The 10400-nt window shown below is 37.6% G+C and overlaps 1 pseudogene; it reads left to right on the top strand.

The window, feature by feature from the left end:
• The first annotated feature begins 304 nt into the window (after window positions 1–304).
• LOC143679408 (NADH dehydrogenase [ubiquinone] 1 alpha subcomplex subunit 9, mitochondrial pseudogene) lies at window positions 305–1402 on the top strand (annotated as a pseudogene).
• Window positions 1403–10400: the final 8998 nt, after the last annotated feature.

The raw sequence follows: 10400 nt of genomic DNA, 5'->3' as shown, positions 1-10400 counted from the left end.
TCCTGAATAGCAAACTGGAATATCAGTATGATTTCATTTATATTTTTTAGAAAAAAATACTTACTTTTAGCACTATCCACTAAAAATGCCTGGACGCGTTGGCCAACCCAATTACAGTATGTTCTAGGGGTAGACCTTGACTGTGTTCTTTAAATGTCATTTTCCACTAAAAGAAACCAGGATTCTTGAAAAAAGGGTAGATTTCAGTCCTAAGGTAAGAAATATGCTAGATGAGCCTGAAACTTATCAAAGACAATTAGGACTACGTGAAAAGGACGCAGGAAGGTGGAGGTTGTGGGAGATGATGGCCGCCACCACTCATCCCTGGGTGGTCCAGGCCCTACCAATGTCACATTCTGGCATGACAGCACTAGCCACCTCTGCATTTTATGGCCACCCCAGCGCCAGCTTCATCATGCTGTCACACCTCATGGGAAAGGTGGGCGTTGCTCGGTCAGTGGGGTTGTGGCCACCGTGTTTGGAGCATCAGGATCCCTGGGCCGGTATGTTGTCAGTCAATTTGGATATATGGGTCATAGGTGATCATGCCTCATCTGTGTGATACATATGACATCATGCACCATCGTCCCATGGGTGACACGGGCCAGATCATCTTCCTGGGATGGAATGGGAGAAACAAAGATCCTATCTGCAGAGCAGTGGAGTACAGAAGTGTGGTCATCAGTCTCATTGGACGAGACTGGGAAACCAAAAACTTTATGAGGATGCCTATGTAAAATTCACCAAGCAATTGCTCAAATTCCCAAGGAAGTTGGCGCTGAAAAGTTCATTCATGTTTCACATCTGAATGCTGATATAAAAAGCTCTTCTAGATATCTGAGAAATAAGGCTGTTGGAGAGAAAGAAGTGAGAGATACCTTTCCAGAAGCTACTATCATGAAGCCATCGGACATCTTTGAAGGAGAGGATAGATTCCTCAATTATTTTGCAAATTTTCGCTGGTTTAGTGGTGTGCTTCTTATTTCCTAGGGCAAGAAGACAGGGAAATGACCAGTAAATGTTACAAATGTATCCAAATGCCAGAGGAAAAACTTTTGCTTTCATTGGGCTGAACTGGTATCTCCCCTTTGACCTGGCACAGTACCTCTTTGCTGTGGCTCACAGGCCCTTTCTCCCATAGCCCTTGACACATTTTGCCTTTCAACTGACAGGTGGATTCTTTGAAATTAGTCCAGTTAAACCCTGGACAACGAGGGACAAAGTGGAGCATGTTCACATCACAGATAAGGAATCACGTCACCTGCCCGGCTTCGAAGACCTCGGTATTCAGGTGACACCCCTGGTTCTCAAGGCCATCGAGGTGCTGCGCTGTCACCCCACTTACCACTGCCTGTCTTCTGAAACTGAGGATGTGAAGCAAGCCAAGGCAGTCAACCTTTAGTGTCCCCGAAGCAGCCCATGGCTTTTGTGTCACTCAGGCCACCCACCCTACTTGCTTCAGAGAATTCTGTACAGAGTGAATAAAATTCCTCTATTAAAACATCTGTGATTTTAAAAAAAAGGACTCAGGAACCAACTTGAATAAGCTCCCACCATCCAAAGTTGAAACAATTTAAGTATCAATAAGGATAATAATTGCCATGGATTGAAACATACCAAATCCTTTGGAATTGTGAATTTAAAAAGATATTTAAATACTTCAGTCACCTTTAGAGAATACATATTGACTTGTTACTTTGAAAACATAAGTAAAGGACAAAGAACTTGTTCTGTCTTTTCTATCCAAATCAGGATATCCAAGTATTTGATGAAAGAAAGCATATTTTTATAGAAGTACTCTGACTAATGAATGAAGAAGGAATAATAGAATTAAAATACCATGGTTTGTAACCTCTGATACACTTGCTAACATCACAAAATGATAGTCAGACATTATGCACCTCTTGATGAAATTTTATAACTTATTTAATCTTCACACACACAATCACACACATATAAATTTGACTTGATCATATTTCAAGATATAAGTGCTAATTTATAGAAATGCAAGAGCAGAGGAACATGTTCAAAACAAAATAAAAAACTCAAACTGCAGGGAACTCGACAGGACAAGTGATCCAGCTTCTTTAATAACAACAACAACAACAAAACTGCAAGTGGAAGAAAAGAGATGGAGAGGGAACCTATAGATTAAAAGGGACAAAAGCATATTAACCAAATGCAATACATACAACTTGTTTGAATAAAGATTCAAACCAACTTTAGTAGTGAGAGAACATTGATAGCAGCATGTGGAAAGTGTGAACAGTGGCTGGATATTTGAGGTGATATAGAAATTGTAGCTGATTCGGGGGCTCTATTGATGATATTGTGTCATGTTTTAAATGTGTCAATGTGGTAAATGTAATATGGTAAGCAGATTCTATTAACTGCCATTGAACTAGTCTCCTAAGGCCAGGGAGTAAGAGGGGGTACAGTAGGAATGAGAATGTCGAAGGTGATGGAGGTGGGAACGGAAGTTTTGTTACATCCTTTTGCCAGAATAAACTAGAAAGAATATTTCTGATTTGTCTTTAATTCACTTTGAGGCATGTATACACCATATACGAGCAGGTTAACAAATGAATTGATACTATTGATAAGACAGATAGATAGTGGAAAAGTTTGTAACTCATCAAAGTGTATTGAAACTATGCACAATGGATTTAAGCATCTCCACATGTATTGATATTTACAGAAGGGAAATTGCAGTACCCTATGAAAGAGTTAAATAAATATTTATGCCTGCACTTTAGAATTTTTGTGTTTGTTAAAATTTGGTCTAACCGCTAGATTGTTTTCCCTTTTTAGCCCTTCTTATCCAGTATGGAGTTAGAAGACAACCCGAAGCGCACAAAATAATAAAGAAAAAAGAATCTTTGGAGGTTGAATATTTTGATGCTTATATATATTTTTAACTTTTCTTTCTGTGGTAGATATTTCCTTTTCTATATCAAGCATCATGGAACTAAGTATCTCAATAGCATATTCCTATAGTAGTTCTTGAATGATTTTCCTTCTGCTTCAGTTTGTTGAAAAAATTTCCCATGTGTGACACCTCTGAATAGGCAAGATACTAGGTTCAGAAACACATGGATATAAAGTTCCTAGAACACAATTGGTGCCCAGTGAGTGGAAGTTACTATTATTGTGTTAGAAAAATTATTAATATACATACCGTTTGATTTTCTCTATTTTTCTACCTGTCAAAGAAAATCTGCATCAGTGAGTTCAATTTTCTACTTCCCATCTCCTAAAGGGTACATTTTATGCTGAGTTAAAGCCTAAATGATTGTATTGTACAATATGATGAGAGAGGAGGGAGAAAATAAGAAGCAGGGAGGTTTATGAGAGGTTTTGTTTGGGGGAGGGGATAGGATGAGAGAAGTAGAAAGGGTTTCAATAAAAATGGTTGTGAAATATGTGCTTGGATCACCTTGAATGCTCTTTGAGAGCCAATAGTAAAGGAAGGAGTTTTTTTTAAATTGCATTTCAAGAGTTGATCCATCCTCCTTAAATGTTGTACTATTCTAGGATTAAGCCCTAAGTCTCTGGATTTACAAAGCTTACATTTATATTTACACAGAAATACACTGAAATATTTTCTACACACAAATGTAACGTGAAAGTATTTATGGAAAAGCCTAAAAGTGAAAAAAGGTGCCAAATTTAGACAGGTCAAGTCTAGATTTATGACCAATAAGCTTTGCTTCCAGAATATATAACATAATACATATTCAAAATAAATTGATAAGATATGGAAAATAACATGGCTTTAAAAGATTAAATCATAATCTAATCTATTTTTACAAAAGTAATGAATATAGTAAATTGTAGGCATATAATACATGTTAACATTAGTACAATTTTTATTTTGTTCCAGAGTTTAATCCCTGGAAGCATCTCCTGTTAAATAGACTCTTAAAGTACTGTAAATTCAACTAATTCAACAGTGACACATGCACGATGCAAAACTAACTTGTGGGAGAAGTAAGCTATACAAATGAAAGGTAGGACAGAACTTACTTTGCAAATGTATGGCATGAAATTGAGCCAGAATCATAAAAATCACAAGTTAAGTAGGAGTTAGCAATGTGTCCTTATAATTCTAAAAGTTAATTAAAATACTGAATTATCTAAGTAAGAGAATGATGTGTGAGGTTAAATTGTCACTGCATTCTATTCTGGACAGAACATTTTGGAGTATTGTATTCATTTTAGGATTCCATATGTGGTAATGGAGAGTCCGGTGTGCAGGGTTCCAAACCGAGTTGTGCCTCTGACAAACTGGTTGTGTTGTAGAACATCCTGCAAATTGAGAGCATCGGGGAAAATCATATTCAAAGAATGACATAGATCTGAAACCATGTAATCAACAGAAAAATATATTATGAAGACTAAGGCAGCCAATCTCACTGTTTTTCTATACAAAGAGCTATTATATAGGAATCCATGAGCCACTATCCACTAATAAGCCATCACGGGAAGTGTCAAGGGCCCCAGCTCATAGAATTCTATGGTTGAGATTATCGGTTGTTCCCACCATCTATTTCCTATTTAGTAATAGAACTTTCACTGCCTTTTGGTGAGCACATGGCAAGAGCATACACTTCGCATCCTCTCGCAGTTAGGTGTGATCAGTGGGATATGAGTGGAAGGAATGGGTGCTGCTTCTGCATCACGTCCTTTCTTTGTGGCCTCCCTCAGGCTAATGTGCCATTAATGGTGTTGGTAAGACAGATTTGATCATGACATACTAGAGAGTGCAACTGTAACAATATGCTCTGGGCTATTTCCTAGAACAGAGTCTTCTGCTGTGCTGCTATGGGAAAGAGAAAAAGTTTTCTATCTTGTTTGAAGCACTGCATTTTGATGTTTCTGTGTTACAGCAACTTGGTAGTGGCCCTCAAACAAACAGAAACTGGTACTAGAAATAAAGTGTAACCAAACAGAAACCTAAACCACGTGGTGTTGCCTATGCGATTGTGCAATAGGGGGAGAGGAAATAATTCCTGAAGGCTAGAAATTTGCTGACCATTGTTATGCCAAGGCAAAACATTTGGGGGGATGTCACTTGTCTTAATTCTGGGGCCCATAGTTCTGGGAGAAGAGATTGTAAAAAATGCAAAACAGAATATTAGTATTTGTTGGGTCTTCCTTACTACATTTAACAATATAATATGAAAAAGATGAAGTGAGGTAGAAACTAACCAGTTTGCAAGCATAGATGCTTGGAGATAGAGTTCTGCTCTGAGACCTATCATCTAAATTGGCTTGGATTCCATTAATGGGGTTGCAGAGGGGAGGGGTGGCTTAAGAGTGTTAGAAAACCCAACAGCCACTTTGCCACATCTCAAGATCCTACTCACCATAAGATCCTACATAAATAGGTCCACATGCATGGAAATGGATTAGCTTTAAGAACATGCTTTTCTGGCTGTACATATAGCTTCAGACAAACACATCTATTCTTTCCTTCTGTACGGGAGCTGTAATTTTGATTACGCAGTTCTTAAACCACAGTTGTTTATTGAGTATGTGGGGGAATAGATATAACTGATCTTTCAGTTTATTGGTTCCTGGGTTGGAAGGACCCTATTGATGGAGGACACTGAGGATCAATCAGAATTACTAGTCTTCGAGCTGGATGAGTAACTGAATGGGACCTCGGGATATTTGACTTCAGGAGTGTTCTGTATGAGGAAAGAAAGGTATACATGGACTTTTGAGTGGGTGGCCAGAGAAACCGATTTGTGTTAGAGACTACTCTTTGTTCCCAATCTCCATTCTTCTTCTTCCTTTAGTAATAGAAATGCCTCCAAATTTAATTTCCTATCCTCCTGTGCAGCTACACCCAGCTGTGAATCTCAAATTATGTCAAATGGGATGTAAGTGGAAGTTTGTGTGCAAATTCTTTGCCACATTCTTAAAAAGGAAGATAGTTTGATGGCTGCTTTTCACTCTCCCTTTCCTGGGTGCTGGAAAGGGGATGCAGAGCTAGTGAGTCTGCTCTGACCTTGCAGTGAAAGCAGCATCCTAGGGGATAGTGGAACAACAAGGTAGAAGGAACTCAAGTCTCTGGAAGGCCTCAAAACAGAGCTGCTTGCCCTTCCTGAACCACCATCTATCTCTGAACTGTTACTTGAAAGAGAAATGTCTTGGTTCTGTTTATATATATATATATTTTATTGTAAGCAATAAACAAACAAACAAACATTCTTGACATGGTTACAATCAATGGCTCACAGTATCATCACATAGTTGTGTATTTATCATCTGACCCATGATCATTTCTTTGAACATTTGCATCTCTCCAGCAAAAGAAATAAAAAAGAAAAAAAAAACTCACACATGCCATACATACCCCTTATCCCTGCCTCTCATTGACCAGTAGCTTTTCAATATAGTCAATTTATTTCAACCTTTGCTCCCCCTATTATTTGTTTATTTCTTACCCATATTTTTTACTCATCTGTCCATACTGCAGATACAAGGAGCATCAGACACAAGGTTTTCACAATCACACAGTCATATTGCAAAAGCTATATCATTATACAATCATCTTCAAGAAACAAGGCTATAGGAACACAGCTCTACAGTTTAGGTACTTCCCTCTAGCCACTCTAATACACCATAAACTAAAAAGAGGAGATCTGTATAGTGTGTAATGAATAACCTCCCAGATAACCTCTTGACTCTGTTTGAAATCTCTCAGCCACTGAAAGTTTATTTTGTCTCATTTCTCTCTTCCCCCTTTTGGTCATGAAGGTTTTCTCAATATCTTGATGCCGAGTCCCAGCTCAACCTAGGATTTCTGTCCCATGTTGCCAGGGAGGTTTACACCCCTGGGAGTCATGTCCCTTGTAGAGAGGGGAGGGCAGGGAATTTGCTTGCCGTGTCAACTTAAAGAGAGAGAGAGGCCACATTTAAGCAACAAAAGAAATTCTCTGGGGTTGACACTTCAGCCTAATTTTAAGTAAGCTTAGCCTATCCTTTGCAGGGATGAGTTTCATAGGGATGAACCCCAACATTGAGGGCTTGGCCTATTGATTTGGCTGTCCCCAGTGCTTTCGAGAATATCAAGAATACTCCAAATTGGGAAGTTGAAATTTTCTCCCTTTCTCATCATTCTCCCAAGGGGACTTTACAAATACTTCTTTATTCATTGTTCAAATCACTCTGGGATTTATTAGGACATCACACTAACCTGAACAAACCAACAAAATCTCATGCCATATTCAAGGTTCCATGTATTTATGGTGTTTAATTAAACTGTCCACATAAGTTAAATTAGGAAATGCACTAGTCAAAATATAAGTTTTGCACCAAATAAACATTTCTTGCTTTAGTCTCACACACAAGTTGAAGTTTTAAAATATGAATGATCATCTATTTTCAACACCCTGCAATGCTTACATTCCTTTGTTCTTCCTCATGCAAAAACATATTTTACTTTGTACATTAGTCACTATCATTGCACATTCTAGGCATTCCTAAATTATACCATCTCAGTCTTTATTGTCTATCTTTCCTTCTGGTTTCATATGAACTCCAAGCCCTTCTCCCTCTATCATTCTCACATTCAGCTTCATTTGATGTACTTACATTATTGTGCTACAATCACGTAGTATTGTGTTATCTATTTCTGAATTTTTACAATTAGTCCTGTTGCACAATCTTTACCCCTTTAGCACCAATTACCCAATCTCTACGCTATTTCTATCTCCTGATAAACTGTGTTCTTGACTTCAATTCTCCAAGTTCACTCATTAATGTTAGCTCATGTCAGTGAGACCATACAGTATTTGTCCTTTTGTTTCTGGCTAATTTCACTTAGCATTATGTCCTCAAAGTCCATCTATGTTGTTACGTGTTTCATGACTTTATTCTGTCCTACAGCTGTGTAATATTCCATTGTATGTATATACCATAGTTTGGTTAGCCACCCATCTCTTGATGGACAGTTGAGCTGTTTCCATCTCTTGGCAATAGTAAATAATGCTGCTATAAACATTTGTGTCCTTGCTCTCATGTCCTCTGAATAGATACCTAGCAATGGTATTGCTGGATCATATGGTAATTCTGTTAGCTTCCTGAGGAACAGCCAAAGTGCCTTCCACAGCGGTTGTACCATTTTACATTCCATCAACCATGGATAAGTGTGCCTCTTTCTCCACATCCTCTCCAGCACTTGTCATTTTCTGTTTTTTTTTTTGATATGGCCATTCTAGTGGGTGTCGGATACTATCTCATTGTGTTTTTTTTTTTTATCTCATTTTTAAATTATTGCATCTTTATTAATTTTTAAGTTTTTAAAAAATATAACAACAAACAAACCCAAATGCTCTTAACATATGATCATTCTGCTCTACATATATAATCAGTAATTCACAATATCATCACATAGTTGCATATTCATCATGACCATTTCTTAGAACATTTGCATCAATTCAGAAAAAGAAAGAAAAAGAAAACAGAAAAAAATCATACATACTATACCCCTTGCCCCTCCCTTTCATTGATCACTGTCATTTCGACCTACTAAATTTATTTTAACATTTGTTCCCCCTATTATTTTTTTTTATTCCATATGTTTTACTCATCTGTTGATAAGGTAGATAAAATGAGCATCAGACACAAGGTTTTCACAGTCACACAGTTACACTGTGAAAGCTAAATTAATATACAATCATGTTCAAGAAACATGGTACTGGAACACAGCTCTACATTTTCAGGCAGTTCCCTCCAGCCTCTCTAATACAACTTGACTAAAAAGGTGATATCTATTTAATGCATAAGAATAACTTCCATGATAACCTCTAGACTCTGGAATCTCTCAGCCATTGACCCTGTATTTTGTCTCCTTTTGCTCTTCCCCCTTTTGGTCGAGAAGGTTTTCTCAATCCCTTGATGCTGAGTCCCAGTTCATTCTAGGATTTCTGTCCCACATTGCCATGAAGTCCACCTTGGGAGTCATGTCCCATGTAGACAAGGGGAGGGTGGTGAGTTTGCTTGTTGTGTTGGCTGGAGAGAGAGGCCAGATTTGAGCAACAAAAGAGGTTCTCTTGGGGGTGACTCTTAGGCCTAATTTTAAGTAGGCTTGACCTATCCTTTGTGGGGTTAAGTTTCATATGAACAACCCCCAAGACTGGGGGCTCAGCCTATAGCTTTGGTTCTCCACACTGCTTGTGAGAATATCAAGAATTCTCCACTTGGGGGAGTTGAATTTCCCCCCTTTCTTACCATTCCCCAAAGGAGACTTTGCAAATACTTTTTTACTCACTGTTCAAATCACTCTGGGGTTTATTGGGGCATCACTCTGGGCAAACCTACAAAATCTTATGCCCTACTCAAGGTTCCATGTACTTATGATGTTCAGTTAAGCTGTCCACATAAGTTATATTAGGAACTGCCTAGTCAAAAAATAAATTTTGTACCAAATAAACATTTTTTGCTTTAGTCTCACAGTTTAGTTAAAATTTTAAAACATTAATTACCATTTATTTTCAACACCCTGCAGTAATGACATTCCTTTGTTCTTCCTCATGCAAAAACATTTTTAAAATTTGTACATTTAGTCTGTGGTTTTGATTTGCATTTCTCTAATAGCCAGTGAAGTTGAGCATCTTTTCATGTGCCTTTTAGCCATTTGTATTTCCTCTTCTGAGAAGTGTCTGTTCATGTCTTTTGTCCATTTTTTAATTGAGTTGTCTGTCATTGTTGAGTTGAAGAATCTCTTTGTATATTCTGGATACTAGACCCTTATCTGACATGTGGTTTCCAAATATTGTCTCCCATTGCGTAGACTGCCTTTTTATTTTCTTGACAAAGTTCTTTGATCCACAAAAGTGCTTGATTTTGAAGAGATCACATTTATCTATTTTTTTCTTCAATGCTCATGCTTTGGGTGTAAGATCTAGGAAACTGCCTCCTATTATGAGTTTTATAAGATATTTCCATACATTTTCTTCTAAAAGTTTTATGGCCTTAGCACTAATGTTTGTGTCTTTAATCCGTTTGGAATTAATTTTTGTATAGGGTGTGAGATATGGATCCTCTTTCATTCTTTTGCATGTGGATATCCAGTTCTCTAGGCACCATTTATTAAAGAGACTGCTCTGTCCCAGGTGAGTTGATTTGACTGTCTTATCAAAGATCAATTGTCCATAGATGAGAGTCAATATCTGAACACTGTATTCAACTTCATTGGTCAGTATATCTATCTTTATGCCAGTACCATGCTGTTTTGACCACTGTAACTTTGTAATATGCTTTAAAGTCTGGTAGTGTGAGATCTTCAATTTCATTTTTCTTTATTAAGATATTTTTCAGCTATTCAGGGCGCCCTGCCCTTCCAAATAAATTTGGTTATTGGTTTTTCTATTTCTACAAGGTAAGTT

The sequence above is a fragment of the Tamandua tetradactyla genome, chromosome 4, assembly GCF_023851605.1.
Source record: "Tamandua tetradactyla isolate mTamTet1 chromosome 4, mTamTet1.pri, whole genome shotgun sequence".
NCBI lineage: Eukaryota > Metazoa > Chordata > Mammalia > Pilosa > Myrmecophagidae > Tamandua > Tamandua tetradactyla.
The sequence above is the reverse complement of the archived record's forward strand: the minus strand, read 5'-3'. Positions and strand labels throughout refer to the sequence as shown.